The sequence below is a fragment of the Vulpes vulpes genome, unplaced genomic scaffold (assembly GCF_048418805.1).
Source record: "Vulpes vulpes isolate BD-2025 unplaced genomic scaffold, VulVul3 u000000812, whole genome shotgun sequence".
Lineage (NCBI taxonomy): Eukaryota > Metazoa > Chordata > Mammalia > Carnivora > Canidae > Vulpes > Vulpes vulpes.
The window spans coordinates 1-25602 of NW_027325883.1; the positions used below are offsets into that span (position 1 = coordinate 1).

A 25602-nucleotide genomic window follows, 5' to 3' on the forward strand; every position below is an offset into this window, starting at 1 on the left:
CCTGGGACGCGCGGCCGGCTAGGACGTGGGTGGGTGTGCTTGAAGGGCGGGCTGCGAGGGTGAAGGGCTTGAGAGGAAGAGGAGGTGGTGCATGTGTGTGGCCTCCTGCCCGTGCAGCCGGCGCCCTCGGTGCTCCGCGGCGCCCTGCGGTGCTTCCGGCGGGGCGGGGGCCATGCCACGGGTCGCCCGGAGGGGGGCGCCGCCGCCGCCGCCGCCGCCGCCGCCGCCGCCGCCGCCGCCGCGTTGGTCGAGGGGGCGTTGGCGGCCAAGGGACAGACAGGAAGGCAGGCAAAAGGCCGAGGAAAAAAAGCCTACAGCACCCGGTATTCCCAGGCGGTCTCCCATCCAAGTACTAACCAGGCCCGACCCTGCTTAGCTTCCGAGATCAGACGAGATCGGGCGCGTTCAGGGTGGTATGGCCGTAGACGTCCGCGGCTGCCGCTGGGCGCCCCAAGAGCCTGCTCTGCGCCTCTCCGGGCCAGGCGCCCGCCGCTCCTCAGCCCTCCGCCCGCCCGATCGCGCCAGCCCGCCTGCATGCTCGCCTGCCGGCCCGACTGATTGATTGACTGACCGCCTCCCGCGCCGCGCCCGGGGTGGCGGAGGGCGCCTGCCCCGGGCCGGGCGGGGGGGGTGGGGGCCAAGACGCCTCCCGCACCCCGGAGCGGAGGCTGTCGCCGGAGCCCGGGCGCGCTCCCGTCCCCGGCCTGGCGGGCGCGTCGCCGCCGCTCGGCTCCCCGGATGGCACGCCGCCCCACCTCGGACCGCTCACTGGCTGGGGGGGTGCCGCGGGCCGGCGCCGGCCGGCTCCGGACGACCCCTGGCCTCTCCTGTTCTTCAGCCGGCCTGGCTCAAAGCCAAGCCGGGGCCGCCCGCGCCGCCGGACCCCATCCTCGGACAGGCAGGGACACAGACACAGGTGCCCACGACAGACAGACAGACACACACACACACACACACACAGACGGAGGGACACGGGCACTCGGAGCTGGGCCACAAGGCCTGTGGGGGCGAGGCAGCCACCCCGCCGGAGGGGCGCAGGCCCTGGAGCTGCCTTAGGAGCCCTGGCAGCCGCGGGCCCTGCAGCCACGGTGTCAGGGATGCCGTTCTGCCCCCATTCCTGCCCATCAGCCGAACCGCCGCGGGACCGTGTGCCTGTGTTGCGTGCGCGGCGCCCACGCCCAGGCGCGGAGCGAGTCTCTCTTGTGTCTCTTGCTGTGTTGCGCGCGGCCCTTTTCGGCATGGGTGCCGGCCGCCCCCGCGTCGCTGTGGCCTTGGCTGTTGCGGGGCCGCGGAGCGCGCAGCCCGGTGCCAACGGGGCCTGAGGCCCCGGGCGGTCGGGCCATCTGGTGTCCCGGGCCCGCGGAGCGTGGACGTCGTGGCTGAGGGCCGAAGGGACGGTGGTCCGCGGGGGAGGCAGGGCATGTCCTTCGGAGAGAAGGTGCAGGCGGGCCCGGGCCGAAGGTGGGGGGGGTTGCGGGTGGCTGGGTGGCTTGGAGGCTGGGGGCGGTGCCAGGGAATTGCTAGGGGCTGGGGGCGGGCCTGGGGGCGGAGATTGGGGCGGGGCGAGGAGGGCCCGCAGGCGGGCCCGGCCCCGGCCCCGGCCCCGGCCCCGGCCCCCAAAGCCCCGCCCCGGCCCCCCGGAGGGGCTCGCAGGCCTGCGGAGACGGGATCCAGCCCCCGCCCGGCTCCCCCCAGCGACCGCCCCCTCCCCGCCCCGGCCCCGAGGTTCCTGCTGTCGCCCCGTCCCCTCCGTCGGCCGCCTTCGGGCCCCCGCGGCGCCCTGGGACGCGCGGCCGGCTAGGACGTGGGTGGGTGTGCTTGAAGGGCGGGCTGCGAGGGTGAAGGGCTTGAGAGGAAGAGGAGGTGGTGCATGTGTGTGGCCTCCTGCCCGTGCAGCCGGCGCCCTCGGTGCTCCGCGGCGCCCTGCGGTGCTTCCGGCGGGGCGGGGGCCATGCCACGGGTCGCCCGGAGGGGGGCGCCGCCGCCGCCGCCGCCGCCGCCGCCGCCGCCGCCGCCGCCGCCGCCGCGTTGGTCGAGGGGGCGTTGGCGGCCAAGGGACAGACAGGAAGGCAGGCAAAAGGCCGAGGAAAAAAAGCCTACAGCACCCGGTATTCCCAGGCGGTCTCCCATCCAAGTACTAACCAGGCCCGACCCTGCTTAGCTTCCGAGATCAGACGAGATCGGGCGCGTTCAGGGTGGTATGGCCGTAGACGTCCGCGGCTGCCGCTGGGCGCCCCAAGAGCCTGCTCTGCGCCTCTCCGGGCCAGGCGCCCGCCGCTCCTCAGCCCTCCGCCCGCCCGATCGCGCCAGCCCGCCTGCATGCTCGCCTGCCGGCCCGACTGATTGATTGACTGACCGCCTCCCGCGCCGCGCCCGGGGTGGCGGAGGGCGCCTGCCCCGGGCCGGGCGGGGGGGGTGGGGGCCAAGACGCCTCCCGCACCCCGGAGCGGAGGCTGTCGCCGGAGCCCGGGCGCGCTCCCGTCCCCGGCCTGGCGGGCGCGTCGCCGCCGCTCGGCTCCCCGGATGGCACGCCGCCCCACCTCGGACCGCTCACTGGCTGGGGGGGTGCCGCGGGCCGGCGCCGGCCGGCTCCGGGCGACCCCTGGCCTCTCCTGTTCTTCAGCCGGCCTGGCTCAAAGCCAAGCCGGGGCCGCCCGCGCCGCCGGACCCCATCCTCGGACAGGCAGGGACACAGACACAGGTGCCCACGACAGACAGACAGACACACACACACACACACACACAGACGGAGGGACACGGGCACTCGGAGCTGGGCCACAAGGCCTGTGGGGGCGAGGCAGCCACCCCGCCGGAGGGGCGCAGGCCCTGGAGCTGCCTTAGGAGCCCTGGCAGCCGCGGGCCCTGCAGCCACGGTGTCAGGGATGCCGTTCTGCCCCCATTCCTGCCCATCAGCCGAACCGCCGCGGGACCGTGTGCCTGTGTTGCGTGCGCGGCGCCCACGCCCAGGCGCGGAGCGAGTCTCTCTTGTGTCTCTTGCTGTGTTGCGCGCGGCCCTTTTCGGCATGGGTGCCGGCCGCCCCCGCGTCGCTGTGGCCTTGGCTGTTGCGGGGCCGCGGAGCGCGCAGCCCGGTGCCAACGGGGCCTGAGGCCCCGGGCGGTCGGGCCATCTGGTGTCCCGGGCCCGCGGAGCGTGGACGTCGTGGCTGAGGGCCGAAGGGACGGTGGTCCGCGGGGGAGGCAGGGCATGTCCTTCGGAGAGAAGGTGCAGGCGGGCCCGGGCCGAAGGTGGGGGGGGTTGCGGGTGGCTGGGTGGCTTGGAGGCTGGGGGCGGTGCCAGGGAATTGCTAGGGGCTGGGGGCGGGCCTGGGGGCGGAGATTGGGGCGGGGCGAGGAGGGCCCGCAGGCGGGCCCGGCCCCGGCCCCGGCCCCGGCCCCGGCCCCGGCCCCCAAAGCCCCGCCCCGGCCCCGGCCCCCAAAGCCCCGCCCCGGCCCCCCGGAGGGGCTCGCAGGCCTGCGGAGACGGGATCCAGCCCCCGCCCGGCTCCCCCCAGCGACCGCCCCCTCCCCGCCCCGGCCCCGAGGTTCCTGCTGTCGCCCCGTCCCCTCCGTCGGCCGCCTTCGGGCCCCCGCGGCGCCCTGGGACGCGCGGCCGGCTAGGACGTGGGTGGGTGTGCTTGAAGGGCGGGCTGCGAGGGTGAAGGGCTTGAGAGGAAGAGGAGGTGGTGCATGTGTGTGGCCTCCTGCCCGTGCAGCCGGCGCCCTCGGTGCTCCGCGGCGCCCTGCGGTGCTTCCGGCGGGGCGGGGGCCATGCCACGGGTCGCCCGGAGGGGGGCGCCGCCGCCGCCGCCGCCGCCGCCGCCGCCGCCGCCGCCGCCGCGTTGGTCGAGGGGGCGTTGGCGGCCAAGGGACAGACAGGAAGGCAGGCAAAAGGCCGAGGAAAAAAAGCCTACAGCACCCGGTATTCCCAGGCGGTCTCCCATCCAAGTACTAACCAGGCCCGACCCTGCTTAGCTTCCGAGATCAGACGAGATCGGGCGCGTTCAGGGTGGTATGGCCGTAGACGTCCGCGGCTGCCGCTGGGCGCCCCAAGAGCCTGCTCTGCGCCTCTCCGGGCCAGGCGCCCGCCGCTCCTCAGCCCTCCGCCCGCCCGATCGCGCCAGCCCGCCTGCATGCTCGCCTGCCGGCCCGACTGATTGATTGACTGACCGCCTCCCGCGCCACGCCCGGGGTGGCGGAGGGCGCCTGCCCCGGGCCGGGCGGGGGGGGTGGGGGCCAAGACGCCTCCCGCACCCCGGAGCGGAGGCTGTCGCCGGAGCCCGGGCGCGCTCCCGTCCCCGGCCTGGCGGGCGCGTCGCCGCCGCTCGGCTCCCCGGATGGCACGCCGCCCCACCTCGGACCGCTCACTGGCTGGGGGGGTGCCGCGGGCCGGCGCCGGCCGGCTCCGGACGACCCCTGGCCTCTCCTGTTCTTCAGCCGGCCTGGCTCAAAGCCAAGCCGGGGCCGCCCGCGCCGCCGGACCCCATCCTCGGACAGGCAGGGACACAGACACAGGTGCCCACGACAGACAGACAGACACACACACACACACACACACAGACGGAGGGACACGGGCACTCGGAGCTGGGCCACAAGGCCTGTGGGGGCGAGGCAGCCACCCCGCCGGAGGGGCGCAGGCCCTGGAGCTGCCTTAGGAGCCCTGGCAGCCGCGGGCCCTGCAGCCACGGTGTCAGGGATGCCGTTCTGCCCCCATTCCTGCCCATCAGCCGAACCGCCGCGGGACCGTGTGCCTGTGTTGCGTGCGCGGCGCCCACGCCCAGGCGCGGAGCGAGTCTCTCTTGTGTCTCTTGCTGTGTTGCGCGCGGCCCTTTTCGGCATGGGTGCCGGCCGCCCCCGCGTCGCTGTGGCCTTGGCTGTTGCGGGGCCGCGGAGCGCGCAGCCCGGTGCCAACGGGGCCTGAGGCCCCGGGCGGTCGGGCCATCTGGTGTCCCGGGCCCGCGGAGCGTGGACGTCGTGGCTGAGGGCCGAAGGGACGGTGGTCCGCGGGGGAGGCAGGGCATGTCCTTCGGAGAGAAGGTGCAGGCGGGCCCGGGCCGAAGGTGGGGGGGGTTGCGGGTGGCTGGGTGGCTTGGAGGCTGGGGGCGGTGCCAGGGAATTGCTAGGGGCTGGGGGCGGGCCTGGGGGCGGAGATTGGGGCGGGGCGAGGAGGGCCCGCAGGCGGGCCCGGCCCCGGCCCCGGCCCCGGCCCCGGCCCCCAAAGCCCCGCCCCGGCCCCCCGGAGGGGCTCGCAGGCCTGCGGAGACGGGATCCAGCCCCCGCCCGGCTCCCCCCAGCGACCGCCCCCTCCCCGCCCCGGCCCCGAGGTTCCTGCTGTCGCCCCGTCCCCTCCGTCGGCCGCCTTCGGGCCCCCGCGGCGCCCTGGGACGCGCGGCCGGCTAGGACGTGGGTGGGTGTGCTTGAAGGGCGGGCTGCGAGGGTGAAGGGCTTGAGAGGAAGAGGAGGTGGTGCATGTGTGTGGCCTCCTGCCCGTGCAGCCGGCGCCCTCGGTGCTCCGCGGCGCCCTGCGGTGCTTCCGGCGGGGCGGGGGCCATGCCACGGGTCGCCCGGAGGGGGGCGCCGCCGCCGCCGCCGCCGCCGCCGCCGCGTTGGTCGAGGGGGCGTTGGCGGCCAAGGGACAGACAGGAAGGCAGGCAAAAGGCCGAGGAAAAAAAGCCTACAGCACCCGGTATTCCCAGGCGGTCTCCCATCCAAGTACTAACCAGGCCCGACCCTGCTTAGCTTCCGAGATCAGACGAGATCGGGCGCGTTCAGGGTGGTATGGCCGTAGACGTCCGCGGCTGCCGCTGGGCGCCCCAAGAGCCTGCTCTGCGCCTCTCCGGGCCAGGCGCCCGCCGCTCCTCAGCCCTCCGCCCGCCCGATCGCGCCAGCCCGCCTGCATGCTCGCCTGCCGGCCCGACTGATTGATTGACTGACCGCCTCCCGCGCCGCGCCCGGGGTGGCGGAGGGCGCCTGCCCCGGGCCGGGCGGGGGGGGTGGGGGCCAAGACGCCTCCCGCACCCCGGAGCGGAGGCTGTCGCCGGAGCCCGGGCGCGCTCCCGTCCCCGGCCTGGCGGGCGCGTCGCCGCCGCTCGGCTCCCCGGATGGCACGCCGCCCCACCTCGGACCGCTCACTGGCTGGGGGGGTGCCGCGGGCCGGCGCCGGCCGGCTCCGGACGACCCCTGGCCTCTCCTGTTCTTCAGCCGGCCTGGCTCAAAGCCAAGCCGGGGCCGCCCGCGCCGCCGGACCCCATCCTCGGACAGGCAGGGACACAGACACAGGTGCCCACGACAGACAGACAGACACACACACACACACACACACAGACGGAGGGACACGGGCACTCGGAGCTGGGCCACAAGGCCTGTGGGGGCGAGGCAGCCACCCCGCCGGAGGGGCGCAGGCCCTGGAGCTGCCTTAGGAGCCCTGGCAGCCGCGGGCCCTGCAGCCACGGTGTCAGGGATGCCGTTCTGCCCCCATTCCTGCCCATCAGCCGAACCGCCGCGGGACCGTGTGCCTGTGTTGCGTGCGCGGCGCCCACGCCCAGGCGCGGAGCGAGTCTCTCTTGTGTCTCTTGCTGTGTTGCGCGCGGCCCTTTTCGGCATGGGTGCCGGCCGCCCCCGCGTCGCTGTGGCCTTGGCTGTTGCGGGGCCGCGGAGCGCGCAGCCCGGTGCCAACGGGGCCTGAGGCCCCGGGCGGTCGGGCCATCTGGTGTCCCGGGCCCGCGGAGCGTGGACGTCGTGGCTGAGGGCCGAAGGGACGGTGGTCCGCGGGGGAGGCAGGGCATGTCCTTCGGAGAGAAGGTGCAGGCGGGCCCGGGCCGAAGGTGGGGGGGGTTGCGGGTGGCTGGGTGGCTTGGAGGCTGGGGGCGGTGCCAGGGAATTGCTAGGGGCTGGGGGCGGGCCTGGGGGCGGAGATTGGGGCGGGGCGAGGAGGGCCCGCAGGCGGGCCCGGCCCCGGCCCCGGCCCCGGCCCCGGCCCCCAAAGCCCCGCCCCGGCCCCCCGGAGGGGCTCGCAGGCCTGCGGAGACGGGATCCAGCCCCCGCCCGGCTCCCCCCAGCGACCGCCCCCTCCCCGCCCCGGCCCCGAGGTTCCTGCTGTCGCCCCGTCCCCTCCGTCGGCCGCCTTCGGGCCCCCGCGGCGCCCTGGGACGCGCGGCCGGCTAGGACGTGGGTGGGTGTGCTTGAAGGGCGGGCTGCGAGGGTGAAGGGCTTGAGAGGAAGAGGAGGTGGTGCATGTGTGTGGCCTCCTGCCCGTGCAGCCGGCGCCCTCGGTGCTCCGCGGCGCCCTGCGGTGCTTCCGGCGGGGCGGGGGCCATGCCACGGGTCGCCCGGAGGGGGGCGCCGCCGCCGCCGCCGCCGCCGCCGCCGCCGCCGCCGCCGCCGCCGCCGCGTTGGTCGAGGGGGCGTTGGCGGCCAAGGGACAGACAGGAAGGCAGGCAAAAGGCCGAGGAAAAAAAGCCTACAGCACCCGGTATTCCCAGGCGGTCTCCCATCCAAGTACTAACCAGGCCCGACCCTGCTTAGCTTCCGAGATCAGACGAGATCGGGCGCGTTCAGGGTGGTATGGCCGTAGACGTCCGCGGCTGCCGCTGGGCGCCCCAAGAGCCTGCTCTGCGCCTCTCCGGGCCAGGCGCCCGCCGCTCCTCAGCCCTCCGCCCGCCCGATCGCGCCAGCCCGCCTGCATGCTCGCCTGCCGGCCCGACTGATTGATTGACTGACCGCCTCCCGCGCCGCGCCCGGGGTGGCGGAGGGCGCCTGCCCCGGGCCGGGCGGGGGGGGTGGGGGCCAAGACGCCTCCCGCACCCCGGAGCGGAGGCTGTCGCCGGAGCCCGGGCGCGCTCCCGTCCCCGGCCTGGCGGGCGCGTCGCCGCCGCTCGGCTCCCCGGATGGCACGCCGCCCCACCTCGGACCGCTCACTGGCTGGGGGGGTGCCGCGGGCCGGCGCCGGCCGGCTCCGGGCGACCCCTGGCCTCTCCTGTTCTTCAGCCGGCCTGGCTCAAAGCCAAGCCGGGGCCGCCCGCGCCGCCGGACCCCATCCTCGGACAGGCAGGGACACAGACACAGGTGCCCACGACAGACAGACAGACACACACACACACACACACACAGACGGAGGGACACGGGCACTCGGAGCTGGGCCACAAGGCCTGTGGGGGCGAGGCAGCCACCCCGCCGGAGGGGCGCAGGCCCTGGAGCTGCCTTAGGAGCCCTGGCAGCCGCGGGCCCTGCAGCCACGGTGTCAGGGATGCCGTTCTGCCCCCATTCCTGCCCATCAGCCGAACCGCCACGGGACCGTGTGCCTGTGTTGCGTGCGCGGCGCCCACGCCCAGGCGCGGAGCGAGTCTCTCTTGTGTCTCTTGCTGTGTTGCGCGCGGCCCTTTTCGGCATGGGTGCCGGCCGCCCCCGCGTCGCTGTGGCCTTGGCTGTTGCGGGGCCGCGGAGCGCGCAGCCCGGTGCCAACGGGGCCTGAGGCCCCGGGCGGTCGGGCCATCTGGTGTCCCGGGCCCGCGGAGCGTGGACGTCGTGGCTGAGGGCCGAAGGGACGGTGGTCCGCGGGGGAGGCAGGGCATGTGCTTCGGAGAGAAGGTGCAGGCGGGCCCGGGCCGAAGGTGGGGGGGGTTGCGGGTGGCTGGGTGGCTTGGAGGCTGGGGGCGGTGCCAGGGAATTGCTAGGGGCTGGGGGCGGGCCTGGGGGCGGAGATTGGGGCGGGGCGAGGAGGGCCCGCAGGCGGGCCCGGCCCCGGCCCCGGCCCCGGCCCCGGCCCCGGCCCCCAAAGCCCCGCCCCGGCCCCGGCCCCCAAAGCCCCGCCCCGGCCCCCCGGAGGGGCTCGCAGGCCTGCGGAGACGGGATCCAGCCCCCGCCCGGCTCCCCCCAGCGACCGCCCCCTCCCCGCCCCGGCCCCGAGGTTCCTGCTGTCGCCCCGTCCCCTCCGTCGGCCGCCTTCGGGCCCCCGCGGCGCCCTGGGACGCGCGGCCGGCTAGGACGTGGGTGGGTGTGCTTGAAGGGCGGGCTGCGAGGGTGAAGGGCTTGAGAGGAAGAGGAGGTGGTGCATGTGTGTGGCCTCCTGCCCGTGCAGCCGGCGCCCTCGGTGCTCCGCGGCGCCCTGCGGTGCTTCCGGCGGGGCGGGGGCCATGCCACGGGTCGCCCGGAGGGGGGCGCCGCCGCCGCCGCCGCCGCCGCCGCCGCCGCCGCCGCCGCGTTGGTCGAGGGGGCGTTGGCGGCCAAGGGACAGACAGGAAGGCAGGCAAAAGGCCGAGGAAAAAAAGCCTACAGCACCCGGTATTCCCAGGCGGTCTCCCATCCAAGTACTAACCAGGCCCGACCCTGCTTAGCTTCCGAGATCAGACGAGATCGGGCGCGTTCAGGGTGGTATGGCCGTAGACGTCCGCGGCTGCCGCTGGGCGCCCCAAGAGCCTGCTCTGCGCCTCTCCGGGCCAGGCGCCCGCCGCTCCTCAGCCCTCCGCCCGCCCGATCGCGCCAGCCCGCCTGCATGCTCGCCTGCCGGCCCGACTGATTGATTGACTGACCGCCTCCCGCGCCACGCCCGGGGTGGCGGAGGGCGCCTGCCCCGGGCCGGGCGGGGGGGGTGGGGGCCAAGACGCCTCCCGCACCCCGGAGCGGAGGCTGTCGCCGGAGCCCGGGCGCGCTCCCGTCCCCGGCCTGGCGGGCGCGTCGCCGCCGCTCGGCTCCCCGGATGGCACGCCGCCCCACCTCGGACCGCTCACTGGCTGGGGGGGTGCCGCGGGCCGGCGCCGGCCGGCTCCGGACGACCCCTGGCCTCTCCTGTTCTTCAGCCGGCCTGGCTCAAAGCCAAGCCGGGGCCGCCCGCGCCGCCGGACCCCATCCTCGGACAGGCAGGGACACAGACACAGGTGCCCACGACAGACAGACAGACACACACACACACACACACACAGACGGAGGGACACGGGCACTCGGAGCTGGGCCACAAGGCCTGTGGGGGCGAGGCAGCCACCCCGCCGGAGGGGCGCAGGCCCTGGAGCTGCCTTAGGAGCCCTGGCAGCCGCGGGCCCTGCAGCCACGGTGTCAGGGATGCCGTTCTGCCCCCATTCCTGCCCATCAGCCGAACCGCCGCGGGACCGTGTGCCTGTGTTGCGTGCGCGGCGCCCACGCCCAGGCGCGGAGCGAGTCTCTCTTGTGTCTCTTGCTGTGTTGCGCGCGGCCCTTTTCGGCATGGGTGCCGGCCGCCCCCGCGTCGCTGTGGCCTTGGCTGTTGCGGGGCCGCGGAGCGCGCAGCCCGGTGCCAACGGGGCCTGAGGCCCCGGGCGGTCGGGCCATCTGGTGTCCCGGGCCCGCGGAGCGTGGACGTCGTGGCTGAGGGCCGAAGGGACGGTGGTCCGCGGGGGAGGCAGGGCATGTCCTTCGGAGAGAAGGTGCAGGCGGGCCCGGGCCGAAGGTGGGGGGGGTTGCGGGTGGCTGGGTGGCTTGGAGGCTGGGGGCGGTGCCAGGGAATTGCTAGGGGCTGGGGGCGGGCCTGGGGGCGGAGATTGGGGCGGGGCGAGGAGGGCCCGCAGGCGGGCCCGGCCCCGGCCCCGGCCCCGGCCCCGGCCCCCAAAGCCCCGCCCCGGCCCCCCGGAGGGGCTCGCAGGCCTGCGGAGACGGGATCCAGCCCCCGCCCGGCTCCCCCCAGCGACCGCCCCCTCCCCGCCCCGGCCCCGAGGTTCCTGCTGTCGCCCCGTCCCCTCCGTCGGCCGCCTTCGGGCCCCCGCGGCGCCCTGGGACGCGCGGCCGGCTAGGACGTGGGTGGGTGTGCTTGAAGGGCGGGCTGCGAGGGTGAAGGGCTTGAGAGGAAGAGGAGGTGGTGCATGTGTGTGGCCTCCTGCCCGTGCAGCCGGCGCCCTCGGTGCTCCGCGGCGCCCTGCGGTGCTTCCGGCGGGGCGGGGGCCATGCCACGGGTCGCCCGGAGGGGGGCGCCGCCGCCGCCGCCGCCGCCGCCGCCGCCGCCGCCGCCGCCGCCGCGTTGGTCGAGGGGGCGTTGGCGGCCAAGGGACAGACAGGAAGGCAGGCAAAAGGCCGAGGAAAAAAAGCCTACAGCACCCGGTATTCCCAGGCGGTCTCCCATCCAAGTACTAACCAGGCCCGACCCTGCTTAGCTTCCGAGATCAGACGAGATCGGGCGCGTTCAGGGTGGTATGGCCGTAGACGTCCGCGGCTGCCGCTGGGCGCCCCAAGAGCCTGCTCTGCGCCTCTCCGGGCCAGGCGCCCGCCGCTCCTCAGCCCTCCGCCCGCCCGATCGCGCCAGCCCGCCTGCATGCTCGCCTGCCGGCCCGACTGATTGATTGACTGACCGCCTCCCGCGCCGCGCCCGGGGTGGCGGAGGGCGCCTGCCCCGGGCCGGGCGGGGGGGGTGGGGGCCAAGACGCCTCCCGCACCCCGGAGCGGAGGCTGTCGCCGGAGCCCGGGCGCGCTCCCGTCCCCGGCCTGGCGGGCGCGTCGCCGCCGCTCGGCTCCCCGGATGGCACGCCGCCCCACCTCGGACCGCTCACTGGCTGGGGGGGTGCCGCGGGCCGGCGCCGGCCGGCTCCGGACGACCCCTGGCCTCTCCTGTTCTTCAGCCGGCCTGGCTCAAAGCCAAGCCGGGGCCGCCCGCGCCGCCGGACCCCATCCTCGGACAGGCAGGGACACAGACACAGGTGCCCACGACAGACAGACAGACACACACACACACACACACACAGACGGAGGGACACGGGCACTCGGAGCTGGGCCACAAGGCCTGTGGGGGCGAGGCAGCCACCCCGCCGGAGGGGCGCAGGCCCTGGAGCTGCCTTAGGAGCCCTGGCAGCCGCGGGCCCTGCAGCCACGGTGTCAGGGATGCCGTTCTGCCCCCATTCCTGCCCATCAGCCGAACCGCCGCGGGACCGTGTGCCTGTGTTGCGTGCGCGGCGCCCACGCCCAGGCGCGGAGCGAGTCTCTCTTGTGTCTCTTGCTGTGTTGCGCGCGGCCCTTTTCGGCATGGGTGCCGGCCGCCCCCGCGTCGCTGTGGCCTTGGCTGTTGCGGGGCCGCGGAGCGCGCAGCCCGGTGCCAACGGGGCCTGAGGCCCCGGGCGGTCGGGCCATCTGGTGTCCCGGGCCCGCGGAGCGTGGACGTCGTGGCTGAGGGCCGAAGGGACGGTGGTCCGCGGGGGAGGCAGGGCATGTCCTTCGGAGAGAAGGTGCAGGCGGGCCCGGGCCGAAGGTGGGGGGGGTTGCGGGTGGCTGGGTGGCTTGGAGGCTGGGGGCGGTGCCAGGGAATTGCTAGGGGCTGGGGGCGGGCCTGGGGGCGGAGATTGGGGCGGGGCGAGGAGGGCCCGCAGGCGGGCCCGGCCCCGGCCCCGGCCCCGGCCCCGGCCCCGGCCCCCAAAGCCCCGCCCCGGCCCCGGCCCCCAAAGCCCCGCCCCGGCCCCCCGGAGGGGCTCGCAGGCCTGCGGAGACGGGATCCAGCCCCCGCCCGGCTCCCCCCAGCGACCGCCCCCTCCCCGCCCCGGCCCCGAGGTTCCTGCTGTCGCCCCGTCCCCTCCGTCGGCCGCCTTCGGGCCCCCGCGGCGCCCTGGGACGCGCGGCCGGCTAGGACGTGGGTGGGTGTGCTTGAAGGGCGGGCTGCGAGGGTGAAGGGCTTGAGAGGAAGAGGAGGTGGTGCATGTGTGTGGCCTCCTGCCCGTGCAGCCGGCGCCCTCGGTGCTCCGCGGCGCCCTGCGGTGCTTCCGGCGGGGCGGGGGCCATGCCACGGGTCGCCCGGAGGGGGGCGCCGCCGCCGCCGCCGCCGCCGCCGCCGCCGCCGCCGCCGCGTTGGTCGAGGGGGCGTTGGCGGCCAAGGGACAGACAGGAAGGCAGGCAAAAGGCCGAGGAAAAAAAGCCTACAGCACCCGGTATTCCCAGGCGGTCTCCCATCCAAGTACTAACCAGGCCCGACCCTGCTTAGCTTCCGAGATCAGACGAGATCGGGCGCGTTCAGGGTGGTATGGCCGTAGACGTCCGCGGCTGCCGCTGGGCGCCCCAAGAGCCTGCTCTGCGCCTCTCCGGGCCAGGCGCCCGCCGCTCCTCAGCCCTCCGCCCGCCCGATCGCGCCAGCCCGCCTGCATGCTCGCCTGCCGGCCCGACTGATTGATTGACTGACCGCCTCCCGCGCCACGCCCGGGGTGGCGGAGGGCGCCTGCCCCGGGCCGGGCGGGGGGGGTGGGGGCCAAGACGCCTCCCGCACCCCGGAGCGGAGGCTGTCGCCGGAGCCCGGGCGCGCTCCCGTCCCCGGCCTGGCGGGCGCGTCGCCGCCGCTCGGCTCCCCGGATGGCACGCCGCCCCACCTCGGACCGCTCACTGGCTGGGGGGGTGCCGCGGGCCGGCGCCGGCCGGCTCCGGACGACCCCTGGCCTCTCCTGTTCTTCAGCCGGCCTGGCTCAAAGCCAAGCCGGGGCCGCCCGCGCCGCCGGACCCCATCCTCGGACAGGCAGGGACACAGACACAGGTGCCCACGACAGACAGACAGACACACACACACACACACACACAGACGGAGGGACACGGGCACTCGGAGCTGGGCCACAAGGCCTGTGGGGGCGAGGCAGCCACCCCGCCGGAGGGGCGCAGGCCCTGGAGCTGCCTTAGGAGCCCTGGCAGCCGCGGGCCCTGCAGCCACGGTGTCAGGGATGCCGTTCTGCCCCCATTCCTGCCCATCAGCCGAACCGCCGCGGGACCGTGTGCCTGTGTTGCGTGCGCGGCGCCCACGCCCAGGCGCGGAGCGAGTCTCTCTTGTGTCTCTTGCTGTGTTGCGCGCGGCCCTTTTCGGCATGGGTGCCGGCCGTCCCCGCGTCGCTGTGGCCTTGGCTGTTGCGGGGCCGCGGAGCGCGCAGCCCGGTGCCAACGGGGCCTGAGGCCCCGGGCGGTCGGGCCATCTGGTGTCCCGGGCCCGCGGAGCGTGGACGTCGTGGTTGAGGGCCGAAGGGACGGTGGTCCGCGGGGGAGGCAGGGCATGTCCTTCGGAGAGAAGGTGCAGGCGGGCCCGGGCCGAAGGTGGGGGGGGTTGCGGGTGGCTGGGTGGCTTGGAGGCTGGGGGCGGTGCCAGGGAATTGCTAGGGGCTGGGGGCGGGCCTGGGGGCGGAGATTGGGGCGGGGCGAGGAGGGCCCGCAGGCGGGCCCGGCCCCGGCCCCGGCCCCGGCCCCGGCCCCCAAAGCCCCGCCCCGGCCCCCCGGAGGGGCTCGCAGGCCTGCGGAGACGGGATCCAGCCCCCGCCCGGCTCCCCCCAGCGACCGCCCCCTCCCCGCCCCGGCCCCGAGGTTCCTGCTGTCGCCCCGTCCCCTCCGTCGGCCGCCTTCGGGCCCCCGCGGCGCCCTGGGACGCGCGGCCGGCTAGGACGTGGGTGGGTGTGCTTGAAGGGCGGGCTGCGAGGGTGAAGGGCTTGAGAGGAAGAGGAGGTGGTGCATGTGTGTGGCCTCCTGCCCGTGCAGCCGGCGCCCTCGGTGCTCCGCGGCGCCCTGCGGTGCTTCCGGCGGGGCGGGGGCCATGCCACGGGTCGCCCGGAGGGGGGCGCCGCCGCCGCCGCCGCCGCCGCCGCCGCCGCCGCCGCCGCCGCGTTGGTCGAGGGGGCGTTGGCGGCCAAGGGACAGACAGGAAGGCAGGCAAAAGGCCGAGGAAAAAAAGCCTACAGCACCCGGTATTCCCAGGCGGTCTCCCATCCAAGTACTAACCAGGCCCGACCCTGCTTAGCTTCCGAGATCAGACGAGATCGGGCGCGTTCAGGGTGGTATGGCCGTAGACGTCCGCGGCTGCCGCTGGGCGCCCCAAGAGCCTGCTCTGCGCCTCTCCGGGCCAGGCGCCCGCCGCTCCTCAGCCCTCCGCCCGCCCGATCGCGCCAGCCCGCCTGCATGCTCGCCTGCCGGCCCGACTGATTGATTGACTGACCGCCTCCCGCGCCGCGCCCGGGGTGGCGGAGGGCGCCTGCCCCGGGCCGGGCGGGGGGGGTGGGGGCCAAGACGCCTCCCGCACCCCGGAGCGGAGGCTGTCGCCGGAGCCCGGGCGCGCTCCCGTCCCCGGCCTGGCGGGCGCGTCGCCGCCGCTCGGCTCCCCGGATGGCACGCCGCCCCACCTCGGACCGCTCACTGGCTGGGGGGGTGCCGCGGGCCGGCGCCGGCCGGCTCCGGACGACCCCTGGCCTCTCCTGTTCTTCAGCCGGCCTGGCTCAAAGCCAAGCCGGGGCCGCCCGCGCCGCCGGACCCCATCCTCGGACAGGCAGGGACACAGACACAGGTGCCCACGACAGACAGACAGACACACACACACACACACACACAGACGGAGGGACACGGGCACTCGGAGCTGGGCCACAAGGCCTGTGGGGGCGAGGCAGCCACCCCGCCGGAGGGGCGCAGGCCCTGGAGCTGCCTTAGGAGCCCTGGCAGCCGCGGGCCCTGCAGCCACGGTGTCAGGGATGCCGTTCTGCCCCCATTCCTGCCCATCAGCCGAACCGCCGCGGGACCGTGTGCCTGTGTTGCGTGCGCGGCGCCCACGCCCAGGCGCGGAGCGAGTCTCTCTTGTGTCTCTTGCTGTGTTGCGCGCGGCCCTTTTCGGCATGGGTGCCGGCCGCCCCCGCGTCGCTGTGGCCTTGGCTGTTGCGGGGCCGCGGAGCGCGCAGCCCGGTGCCAACGGGGCCTGAGGCCCCGGGCGGTCGGGCCATCTGGTGTCCCGGGCCCGCGGAGCGTGGACGTCGTGGCTGAGGGCCGAAGGGACGGTGGTCCGCGGGGGAGGCAGGGCATGTCCTTCGGAGAGAAGGTGCAGGCGGGCCCGGGCCGAAGGTGGGGGGGGTTGCGGGTGGCTGGGTGGCTTGGAGGCTGGGGGCGGTGCCAGGGAATTGCTAGGGGCTGGGGGCGGGCCTGGGGGCGGAGATTGGGGCGGGGCGAGGAGGGCCCGCAGGCCCGCGGCCCCGGCCCCCAAAGCCCCGCCCCGGCCCCGGCCCCCAAAGCCCCGCCCCGGCCCCCCGGAGGGGCTCGCAGGCCTGCGGAGACGGGATCCAGCCCCCGCCCGGCTCCCCCCAGCGACCGCCCCCTCCCCGCCCCGGCCCCGAGGTTCCTGCTGTCGCCCCGTCCCCTCCGTCGGCCGCCTTCGGGCCCCCGCGGCGCCCTGGGACGCGCGGCCGGCTAGGACGTGGGTGGGTGTGCTTGAAGGGCGGGCTGCGAGGGTGAAGGGCTTGAGAGGAAGAGGAGGTGGTGCATGTGTGTGGCCTCCTGCCCGTGCAGCCGGCGCCCTCGGTGCTCCGCGGCGCCCTGCGGTGCTTCCGGCGGGGCGGGGGCCATGCCACGGGTCGCCCGGAGGGGGGCGCCGCCGCCGCCGCCGCCGCCGCCGCCGCCGCCGCCGCCGCGTTGGTCGAGGGGGCGTTGGCGGCCAAGGGACAGACAGGAAGGCAGGCAAAAGGCCGAGGAAAAAAAGCCTACAGCACCCGGTATTCCCAGGCGGTCTCCCATCCAAGTACTAACCAGGCCCGACCCTGCTTAGCTTCCGAGATCAGACGAGATCGGGCGCGTTCAGGGTGGTATGGCCGTAGACGTCCGCGGCTGCCGCTGGGCGCCCCAAGAGCCTGCTCTGCGCCTCTCCGGGCCAGGCGCCCGCCGCTCCTCAGCCCTCCGCCCGCCCGATCGCGCCAGCCCGCCTGCATGCTCGCCTGCCGGCCCGACTGATTGATTGACTGACCGCCTCCCGCGCCGCGCCCGGGGTGGCGGAGGGCGCCTGCCCCGGGCCGGGCGGGGGGGGTGGGGGCCAAGACGCCTCCCGCACCCCGGAGCGGAGGCTGTCGCCGGAGCCCGGGCGCGCTCCCGTCCCCGGCCTGGCGGGCGCGTCGCCGCCGCTCGGCTCCCCGGATGGCACGCCGCCCCACCTCGGACCGCTCACTGGCTGGGGGGGTGCCGCGGGCCGGCGCCGGCCGGCTCCGGACGACCCCTGGCCTCTCCTGTTCTTCAGCCGGCCTGGCTCAAAGCCAAGCCGGGGCCGCCCGCGCCGCCGGACCCCATCCTCGGACAGGCAGGGACACAGACACAGGTGCCCACGACAGACAGACAGACACACACACACACACACACACAGACGGAGGGACACGGGCACTCGGAGCTGGGCCACAAGGCCTGTGGGGGCGAGGCAGCCACCCCGCCGGAGGGGCGCAGGCCCTGGAGCTGCCTTAGGAGCCCTGGCAGCCGCGGGCCCTGCAGCCACGGTGTCAGGGATGCCGTTCTGCCCCCATTCCTGCCCATCAGCCGAACCGCCGCGGGACCGTGTGCCTGTGTTGCGTGCGCGGCGCCCACGCCCAGGCGCGGAGCGAGTCTCTCTTGTGTCTCTTGCTGTGTTGCGCGCGGCCCTTTTCGGCATGGGTGCCGGCCGCCCCCGCGTCGCTGTGGCCTTGGCTGTTGCGGGGCCGCGGAGCGCGCAGCCCGGTGCCAACGGGGCCTGAGGCCCCGGGCGGTCGGGCCATCTGGTGTCCCGGGCCCGCGGAGCGTGGACGTCGTGGCTGAGGGCCGAAGGGACGGTGGTCCGCGGGGGAGGCAGGGCATGTCCTTCGGAGAGAAGGTGCAGGCGGGCCCGGGCCGAAGGTGGGGGGGGTTGCGGGTGGCTGGGTGGCTTGGAGGCTGGGGGCGGTGCCAGGGAATTGCTAGGGGCTGGGGGCGGGCCTGGGGGCGGAGATTGGGGCGGGGCGAGGAGGGCCCGCAGGCGGGCCCGGCCCCGGCCCCGGCCCCGGCCCCGGCCCCCAAAGCCCCGCCCCGGCCCCCCGGAGGGGCTCGCAGGCCTGCGGAGACGGGATCCAGCCCCCGCCCGGCTCCCCCCAGCGACCGCTCCCTCCCCGCCCCGGCCCCGAGGTTCCTGCTGTCGCCCCGTCCCCTCCGTCGGCCGCCTTCGGGCCCCCGCGGCGCCCTGGGACGCGCGGCCGGCTAGGACGTGGGTGGGTGTGCTTGAAGGGCGGGCTGCGAGGGTGAAGGGCTTGAGAGGAAGAGGAGGTGGTGCATGTGTGTGGCCTCCTGCCCGTGCAGCCGGCGCCCTCGGTGCTCCGCGGCGCCCTGCGGTGCTTCCGGCGGGGCGGGGGCCATGCCACGGGTCGCCCGGAGGGGGGCGCCGCCGCCGCCGCCGCCGCCGCCGCCGCCGCCGCCGCCGCGTTGGTCGAGGGGGCGTTGGCGGCCAAGGGACAGACAGGAAGGCAGGCAAAAGGCCGAGGAAAAAAAGCCTACAGCACCCGGTATTCCCAGGCGGTCTCCCATCCAAGTACTAACCAGGCCCGACCCTGCTTAGCTTCCGAGATCAGACGAGATCGGGCGCGTTCAGGGTGGTATGGCCGTAGACGTCCGCGGCTGCCGCTGGGCGCCCCAAGAGCCTGCTCTGCGCCTCTCCGGGCCAGGCGCCCGCCGCTCCTCAGCCCTCCGCCCGCCCGATCGCGCCAGCCCGCCTGCATGCTCGCCTGCCGGCCCGACTGATTGATTGACTGACCGCCTCCCGCGCCGCGCCCGGGGTGGCGGAGGGCGCCTGCCCCGGGCCGGGCGGGGGGGGTGGGGGCCAAGACGCCTCCCGCACCCCGGAGCGGAGGCTGTCGCCGGAGCCCGGGCGCGCTCCCGTCCCCGGCCTGGCGGGCGCGTCGCCGCCGCTCGGCTCCCCGGATGGCACGCCGCCCCACCTCGGACCGCTCACTGGCTGGGGGGGTGCCGCGGGCCGGCGCCGGCCGGCTCCGGACGACCCCTGGCCTCTCCTGTTCTTCAGCCGGCCTGGCTCAAAGCCAAGCCGGGGCCGCCCGCGCCGCCGGACCCCATCCTCGGACAGGCAGGGACACAGACACAGGTGCCCACGACAGACAGACAGACACACACACACACACACACAGACGGAGGGACACGGGCACTCGGAGCTGGGCCACAAGGCCTGTGGGGGCGAGGCAGCCACCCCGCCGGAGGGGCGCAGGCCCTGGAGCTGCCTTAGGAGCCCTGGCAGCCGCGGGCCCTGCAGCCACGGTGTCAGGGATGCCGTTCTGCCCCCATTCCTGCCCATCAGCCGAACCGCCGCGGGACCGTGTGCCTGTGTTGCGTGCGCGGCGCCCACGCCCAGGCGCGGAGCGAGTCTCTCTTGTGTCTCTTGCTGTGTTGCGCGCGGCCCTTTTCGGCATGGGTGCCGGCCGCCCCCGCGTCGCTGTGGCCTTGGCTGTTGCGGGGCCGCGGAGCGCGCAGCCCGGTGCCAACGGGGCCTGAGGCCCCGGGCGGTCGGGCCATCTGGTGTCCCGGGCCCGCGGAGCGTGGACGTCGTGGCTGAGGGCCGAAGGGACGGTGGTCCGCGGGGGAGGCAGGGCATGTCCTTCGGAGAGAAGGTGCAGGCGGGCCCGGGCCGAAGGTGGGGGGGGTTGCGGGTGGCTGGGTGGCTTGGAGGCTGGGGGCGGTGCCAGGGAATTGCTAGGGGCTGGGGGCGGGCCTGGGGGCGGAGATTGGGGCGGGGCGAGGAGGGCCCGCAGGCGGGCCCGGCCCCGGCCCCGGCCCCGGCCCCGGCCCCCAAAGCCCCGCCCCGGCCCCCCGGAGGGGCTCGCAGGCCTGCGGAGACGGGATCCAGCCCCCGCCCGGCTCCCCCCAGCGACCGCCCCCTCCCCGCCCCGGCCCCGAGGTTCCTGCTGTCGCCCCGTCCCCTCCGTCGGCCGCCTTCGGGCCCCCGCGGCGCCCTGGGACGCGCGGCCGGCTAGGACGTGGGTGGGTGTGCTTGAAGGGCGGGCTGCGAGGGTGAAGGGCTTGAGAGGAAGAGGAGGTGGTGCATGTGTGTGGGCCTCCTGCCCGTGCAGCCGGCGCCCTCGGTGCTCCGCGGCGCCCTGCGGTGCTTCCGGCGGGGCGGGGGCCATGCCACGGGTCGCCCGGAGGGGGGCGCCGCCGCCGCCGCCGCCGCCGCCGCCGCCGCCGCCGCCGCCGCCGCCGCGTTGGTCGAGGGGGCGTTGGCGGCCAAGGGACAGACAGGAAGGCAGGCAAAAGGCCGAGGAAAAAAAGCCTACAGCACCCGGTATTCCCAGGCGGTCTCCCATCCAAGTACTAACCAGGCCCGACCCTGCTTAGCTTCCGAGATCAGACGAGATCGGGCGCGTTCAGGGTGGTATGGCCGTAGACGTCCGCGGCTGCCGCTGGGCGCCCCAAGAGCCTGCTCTGCGCCTCTCCGGGCCAGGCGCCCGCCGCTCCTCAGCCCTCCGCCCGCCCGATCGCGCCAGCCCGCCTGCATGCTCGCCTGCCGGCCCGACTGATTGATTGACTGACCGCCTCCCGCGCCGCGCCCGGGGTGGCGGAGGGCGCCTGCCCCGGGCCGGGCGGGGGGGGTGGGGGCCAAGACGCCTCCCGCACCCCGGAGCGGAGGCTGTCGCCGGAGCCCGGGCGCGCTCCCGTCCCCGGCCTGGCGGGCGCGTCGCCGCCGCTCGGCTCCCCGGATGGCACGCCGCCCCACCTCGGACCGCTCACTGGCTGGGGGGGTGCCGCGGGCCGGCGCCGGCCGGCTCCGGGCGACCCCTGGCCTCTCCTGTTCTTCAGCCGGCCTGGCTCAAAGCCAAGCCGGGGCCGCCCGCGCCGCCGGACCCCATCCTCGGACAGGCAGGGACACAGACACAGGTGCCCACGACAGACAGACAGACACACACACACACACACACACAGACGGAGGGACACGGGCACTCGGAGCTGGGCCACAAGGCCTGTGGGGGCGAGGCAGCCACCCCGCCGGAGGGGCGCAGGCCCTGGAGCTGCCTTAGGAGCCCTGGCAGCCGCGGGCCCTGCAGCCACGGTGTCAGGGATGCCGTTCTGCCCCCATTCCTGCCCATCAGCCGAACCGCCGCGGGACCGTGTGCCTGTGTTGCGTGCGCGGCGCCCACGCCCAGGCGCGGAGCGAGTCTCTCTTGTGTCTCTTGCTGTGTTGCGCGCGGCCCTTTTCGGCATGGGTGCCGGCCGCCCCCGCGTCGCTGTGGCCTTGGCTGTTGCGGGGCCGCGGAGCGCGCAGCCCGGTGCCAACGGGGCCTGAGGCCCCGGGCGGTCGGGCCATCTGGTGTCCCGGGCCCGCGGAGCGTGGACGTCGTGGCTGAGGGCCGAAGGGACGGTGGTCCGCGGGGGAGGCAGGGCATGTCCTTCGGAGAGAAGGTGCAGGCGGGCCCGGGCCGAAGGTGGGGGGGGTTGCGGGTGGCTGGGTGGCTTGGAGGCTGGGGGCGGTGCCAGGGAATTGCTAGGGGCTGGGGGCGGGCCTGGGGGCGGAGATTGGGGCGGGGCGAGGAGGGCCCGCAGGCGGGCCCGGCCCCGGCCCCGGCCCCGGCCCCGGCCCCGGCCCCCAAAGCCCCGCCCCGGCCCCGGCCCCCAAAGCCCCGCCCCGGCCCCCCGGAGGGGCTCGCAGGCCTGCGGAGACGGGATCCAGCCCCCGCCCGGCTCCCCCCAGCGACCGCTCCCTCCCCGCCCCGGCCCCGAGGTTCCTGCTGTCGCCCCGTCCCCTCCGTCGGCCGCCTTCGGGCCCCCGCGGCGCCCTGGGACGCGCGGCCGGCTAGGACGTGGGTGGGTGTGCTTGAAGGGCGGGCTGCGAGGGTGAAGGGCTTGAGAGGAAGAGGAGGTGGTGCATGTGTGTGGCCTCCTGCCCGTGCAGCCGGCGCCCTCGGTGCTCCGCGGCGCCCTGCGGTGCTTCCGGCGGGGCGGGGGCCATGCCACGGGTCGCCCGGAGGGGGGCGCCGCCGCCGCCGCCGCCGCCGCCGCCGCCGCCGCCGCCGCGTTGGTCGAGGGGGCGTTGGCGGCCAAGGGACAGACAGGAAGGCAGGCAAAAGGCCGAGGAAAAAAAGCCTACAGCACCCGGTATTCCCAGGCGGTCTCCCATCCAAGTACTAACCAGGCCCGACCCTGCTTAGCTTCCGAGATCAGACGAGATCGGGCGCGTTCAGGGTGGTATGGCCGTAGACGTCCGCGGCTGCCGCTGGGCGCCCCAAGAGCCTGCTCTGCGCCTCTCCGGGCCAGGCGCCCGCCGCTCCTCAGCCCTCCGCCCGCCCGATCGCGCCAGCCCGCCTGCATGCTCGCCTGCCGGCCCGACTGATTGATTGACTGACCGCCTCCCGCGCCGCGCCCGGGGTGGCGGAGGGCGCCTGCCCCGGGCCGGGCGGGGGGGGTGGGGGCCAAGACGCCTCCCGCACCCCGGAGCGGAGGCTGTCGCCGGAGCCCGGGCGCGCTCCCGTCCCCGGCCTGGCGGGCGCGTCGCCGCCGCTCGGCTCCCCGGATGGCACGCCGCCCCACCTCGGACCGCTCACTGGCTGGGGGGGTGCCGCGGGCCGGCGCCGGCCGGCTCCGGACGACCCCTGGCCTCTCCTGTTCTTCAGCCGGCCTGGCTCAAAGCCAAGCCGGGGCCGCCCGCGCCGCCGGACCCCATCCTCGGACAGGCAGGGACACAGACACAGGTGCCCACGACAGACAGACAGACACACACACACACACACACAGACGGAGGGACACGGGCACTCGGAGCTGGGCCACAAGGCCTGTGGGGGCGAGGCAGCCACCCCGCCGGAGGGGCGCAGGCCCTGGAGCTGCCTTAGGAGCCCTGGCAGCCGCGGGCCCTGCAGCCACGGTGTCAGGGATGCCGTTCTGCCCCCATTCCTGCCCATCAGCCGAACCGCCGCGGGACCGTGTGCCTGTGTTGCGTGCGCGGCGCCCACGCCCAGGCGCGGAGCGAGTCTCTCTTGTGTCTCTTGCTGTGTTGCGCGCGGCCCTTTTCGGCATGGGTGCCGGCCGCCCCCGCGTCGCTGTGGCCTTGGCTGTTGCGGGGCCGCGGAGCGCGCAGCCCGGTGCCAACGGGGCCTGAGGCCCCGGGCGGTCGGGCCATCTGGTGTCCCGGGCCCGCGGAGCGTGGACGTCGTGGCTGAGGGCCGAAGGGACGGTGGTCCGCGGGGGAGGCAGGGCATGTCCTTCGGAGAGAAGGTGCAGGCGGGCCCGGGCCGAAGGTGGGGGGGGTTGCGGGTGGCTGGGTGGCTTGGAGGCTGGGGGCGGTGCCAGGGAATTGCTAGGGGCTGGGGGCGGGCCTGGGGGCGGAGATTGGGGCGGGGCGAGGAGGGCCCGCAGGCGGGCCCGGCCCCGGCCCCGGCCCCGGCCCCGGCCCCCAAAGCCCCGCCCCGGCCCCCCGGAGGGGCTCGCAGGCCTGCGGAGACGGGATCCAGCCCCCGCCCGGCTCCCCCCAGCGACCGCCCCCTCCCCGCCCCGGCCCCGAGGTTCCTGCTGTCGCCCCGTCCCCTCCGTCGGCCGCCTTCGGGCCCCCGCGGCGCCCTGGGACGCGCGGCCGGCTAGGACGTGGGTGGGTGTGCTTGAAGGGCGGGCTGCGAGGGTGAAGGGCTTGAGAGGAAGAGGAGGTGGTGCATGTGTGTGGCCTCCTGCCCGTGCAGCCGGCGCCCTCGGTGCTCCGCGGCGCCCTGCGGTGCTTCCGGCGGGGCGGGGGCCATGCCACGGGTCGCCCGGAGGGGGGCGCCGCCGCCGCCGCCGCCGCCGCCGCCGCCGCCGCCGCCGCCGCCGCCGCGTTGGTCGAGGGGGCGTTGGCGGCCAAGGGACAGACAGGAAGGCAGGCAAAAGGCCGAGGAAAAAAAGCCTACAGCACCCGGTATTCCCAGGCGGTCTCCCATCCAAGTACTAACCAGGCCCGACCCTGCTTAGCTTCCGAGATCAGACGAGATCGGGCGCGTTCAGGGTGGTATGGCCGTAGACGTCCGCGGCTGCCGCTGGGCGCCCCAAGAGCCTGCTCTACGCCTCTCCGGGCCAGGCGCCCGCCGCTCCTCAGCCCTCCGCCCGCCCGATCGCGCCAGCCCGCCTGCATGCTCGCCTGCCGGCCCGACTGATTGATTGACTGACCGCCTCCCGCGCCGCGCCCGGGGTGGCGGAGGGCGCCTGCCCCGGGCCGGGCGGGGGGGGTGGGGGCCAAGACGCCTCCCGCACCCCGGAGCGGAGGCTGTCGCCGGAGCCCGGGCGCGCTCCCGTCCCCGGCCTGGCGGGCGCGTCGCCGCCGCTCGGCTCCCCGGATGGCACGCCGCCCCACCTCGGACCGCTCACTGGCTGGGGGGGTGCCGCGGGCCGGCGCCGGCCGGCTCCGGGCGACCCCTGGCCTCTCCTGTTCTTCAGCCGGCCTGGCTCAAAGCCAAGCCGGGGCCGCCCGCGCCGCCGGACCCCATCCTCGGACAGGCAGGGACACAGACACAGGTGCCCACGACAGACAGACAGACACACACACACACACACACACAGACGGAGGGACACGGGCACTCGGAGCTGGGCCACAAGGCCTGTGGGGGCGAGGCAGCCACCCCGCCGGAGGGGCGCAGGCCCTGGAGCTGCCTTAGGAGCCCTGGCAGCCGCGGGCCCTGCAGCCACGGTGTCAGGGATGCCGTTCTGCCCCCATTCCTGCCCATCAGCCGAACCGCCGCGGGACCGTGTGCCTGTGTTGCGTGCGCGGCGCCCACGCCCAGGCGCGGAGCGAGTCTCTCTTGTGTCTCTTGCTGTGTTGCGCGCGGCCCTTTTCGGCATGGGTGCCGGCCGCCCCCGCGTCGCTGTGGCCTTGGCTGTTGCGGGGCCGCGGAGCGCGCAGCCCGGTGCCAACGGGGCCTGAGGCCCCGGGCGGTCGGGCCATCTGGTGTCCCGGGCCCGCGGAGCGTGGACGTCGTGGCTGAGGGCCGAAGGGACGGTGGTCCGCGGGGGAGGCAGGGCATGTCCTTCGGAGAGAAGGTGCAGGCGGGCCCGGGCCGAAGGTGGGGGGGGTTGCGGGTGGCTGGGTGGCTTGGAGGCTGGGGGCGGTGCCAGGGAATTGCTAGGGGCTGGGGGCGGGCCTGGGGGCGGAGATTGGGGCGGGGCGAGGAGGGCCCGCAGGCGGGCCCGGCCCCGGCCCCGGCCCCGGCCCCGGCCCCGGCCCCCAAAGCCCCGCCCCGGCCCCGGCCCCCAAAGCCCCGCCCCGGCCCCCCGGAGGGGCTCGCAGGCCTGCGGAGACGGGATCCAGCCCCCGCCCGGCTCCCCCCAGCGACCGCCCCCTCCCCGCCCCGGCCCCGAGGTTCCTGCTGTCGCCCCGTCCCCTCCGTCGGCCGCCTTCGGGCCCCCGCGGCGCCCTGGGACGCGCGGCCGGCTAGGACGTGGGTGGGTGTGCTTGAAGGGCGGGCTGCGAGGGTGAAGGGCTTGAGAGGAAGAGGAGGTGGTGCATGTGTGTGGCCTCCTGCCCGTGCAGCCGGCGCCCTCGGTGCTCCGCGGCGCCCTGCGGTGCTTCCGGCGGGGCGGGGGCCATGCCACGGGTCGCCCGGAGGGGGGCGCCGCCGCCGCCGCCGCCGCCGCCGCCGCCGCCGCCGCGTTGGTCGAGGGGGCGTTGGCGGCCAAGGGACAGACAGGAAGGCAGGCAAAAGGCCGAGGAAAAAAAGCCTACAGCACCCGGTATTCCCAGGCGGTCTCCCATCCAAGTACTAACCAGGCCCGACCCTGCTTAGCTTCCGAGATCAGACGAGATCGGGCGCGTTCAGGGTGGTATGGCCGTAGACGTCCGCGGCTGCCGCTGGGCGCCCCAAGAGCCTGCTCTGCGCCTCTCCGGGCCAGGCGCCCGCCGCTCCTCAGCCCTCCGCCCGCCCGATCGCGCCAGCCCGCCTGCATGCTCGC

At 76.2% G+C, this 25602-nt stretch overlaps 15 non-coding genes across 15 annotated transcripts; all 15 read right to left on the minus strand.

Moving 5' to 3' along the window:
- Nucleotides 1-308: 308 nt before the first annotated feature.
- Nucleotides 309-427, minus strand: LOC140597618 (5S ribosomal RNA). Its single transcript, XR_011999440.1, has one exon. It is a non-coding gene; the product is annotated as a 5S ribosomal RNA (ribosomal RNA).
- A 1666-nt stretch (nucleotides 428-2093) lies between these two features.
- LOC140597629 (5S ribosomal RNA) lies at nucleotides 2094-2212 on the minus strand. Its single transcript, XR_011999451.1, has one exon. It is a non-coding gene; the product is annotated as a 5S ribosomal RNA (ribosomal RNA).
- Nucleotides 2213-3904: 1692 nt separating this feature from the next.
- Nucleotides 3905-4023, minus strand: LOC140597630 (5S ribosomal RNA). The gene has a single exon (XR_011999452.1). It is a non-coding gene; the product is annotated as a 5S ribosomal RNA (ribosomal RNA).
- A 1645-nt stretch (nucleotides 4024-5668) lies between these two features.
- On the minus strand, nucleotides 5669-5787 carry LOC140597631 (5S ribosomal RNA). Its single transcript, XR_011999453.1, has one exon. It is a non-coding gene; the product is annotated as a 5S ribosomal RNA (ribosomal RNA).
- Nucleotides 5788-7453: 1666 nt separating this feature from the next.
- On the minus strand, nucleotides 7454-7572 carry LOC140597632 (5S ribosomal RNA). Its single transcript, XR_011999455.1, has one exon. It is a non-coding gene; the product is annotated as a 5S ribosomal RNA (ribosomal RNA).
- Nucleotides 7573-9261: 1689 nt separating this feature from the next.
- LOC140597619 (5S ribosomal RNA) lies at nucleotides 9262-9380 on the minus strand. The gene has a single exon (XR_011999441.1). It is a non-coding gene; the product is annotated as a 5S ribosomal RNA (ribosomal RNA).
- Nucleotides 9381-11043: 1663 nt separating this feature from the next.
- LOC140597620 (5S ribosomal RNA) lies at nucleotides 11044-11162 on the minus strand. The gene has a single exon (XR_011999442.1). It is a non-coding gene; the product is annotated as a 5S ribosomal RNA (ribosomal RNA).
- Nucleotides 11163-12851: 1689 nt separating this feature from the next.
- Nucleotides 12852-12970, minus strand: LOC140597621 (5S ribosomal RNA). Its single transcript, XR_011999443.1, has one exon. It is a non-coding gene; the product is annotated as a 5S ribosomal RNA (ribosomal RNA).
- A 1660-nt stretch (nucleotides 12971-14630) lies between these two features.
- Nucleotides 14631-14749, minus strand: LOC140597622 (5S ribosomal RNA). Its single transcript, XR_011999444.1, has one exon. It is a non-coding gene; the product is annotated as a 5S ribosomal RNA (ribosomal RNA).
- A 1663-nt stretch (nucleotides 14750-16412) lies between these two features.
- On the minus strand, nucleotides 16413-16531 carry LOC140597623 (5S ribosomal RNA). Its single transcript, XR_011999445.1, has one exon. It is a non-coding gene; the product is annotated as a 5S ribosomal RNA (ribosomal RNA).
- Nucleotides 16532-18188: 1657 nt separating this feature from the next.
- LOC140597624 (5S ribosomal RNA) lies at nucleotides 18189-18307 on the minus strand. The gene has a single exon (XR_011999446.1). It is a non-coding gene; the product is annotated as a 5S ribosomal RNA (ribosomal RNA).
- A 1665-nt stretch (nucleotides 18308-19972) lies between these two features.
- LOC140597625 (5S ribosomal RNA) lies at nucleotides 19973-20091 on the minus strand. Its single transcript, XR_011999447.1, has one exon. It is a non-coding gene; the product is annotated as a 5S ribosomal RNA (ribosomal RNA).
- A 1689-nt stretch (nucleotides 20092-21780) lies between these two features.
- LOC140597626 (5S ribosomal RNA) lies at nucleotides 21781-21899 on the minus strand. Its single transcript, XR_011999448.1, has one exon. It is a non-coding gene; the product is annotated as a 5S ribosomal RNA (ribosomal RNA).
- Nucleotides 21900-23563: 1664 nt separating this feature from the next.
- LOC140597627 (5S ribosomal RNA) lies at nucleotides 23564-23682 on the minus strand. The gene has a single exon (XR_011999449.1). It is a non-coding gene; the product is annotated as a 5S ribosomal RNA (ribosomal RNA).
- Nucleotides 23683-25368: 1686 nt separating this feature from the next.
- LOC140597628 (5S ribosomal RNA) lies at nucleotides 25369-25487 on the minus strand. Its single transcript, XR_011999450.1, has one exon. It is a non-coding gene; the product is annotated as a 5S ribosomal RNA (ribosomal RNA).
- Nucleotides 25488-25602: the final 115 nt, after the last annotated feature.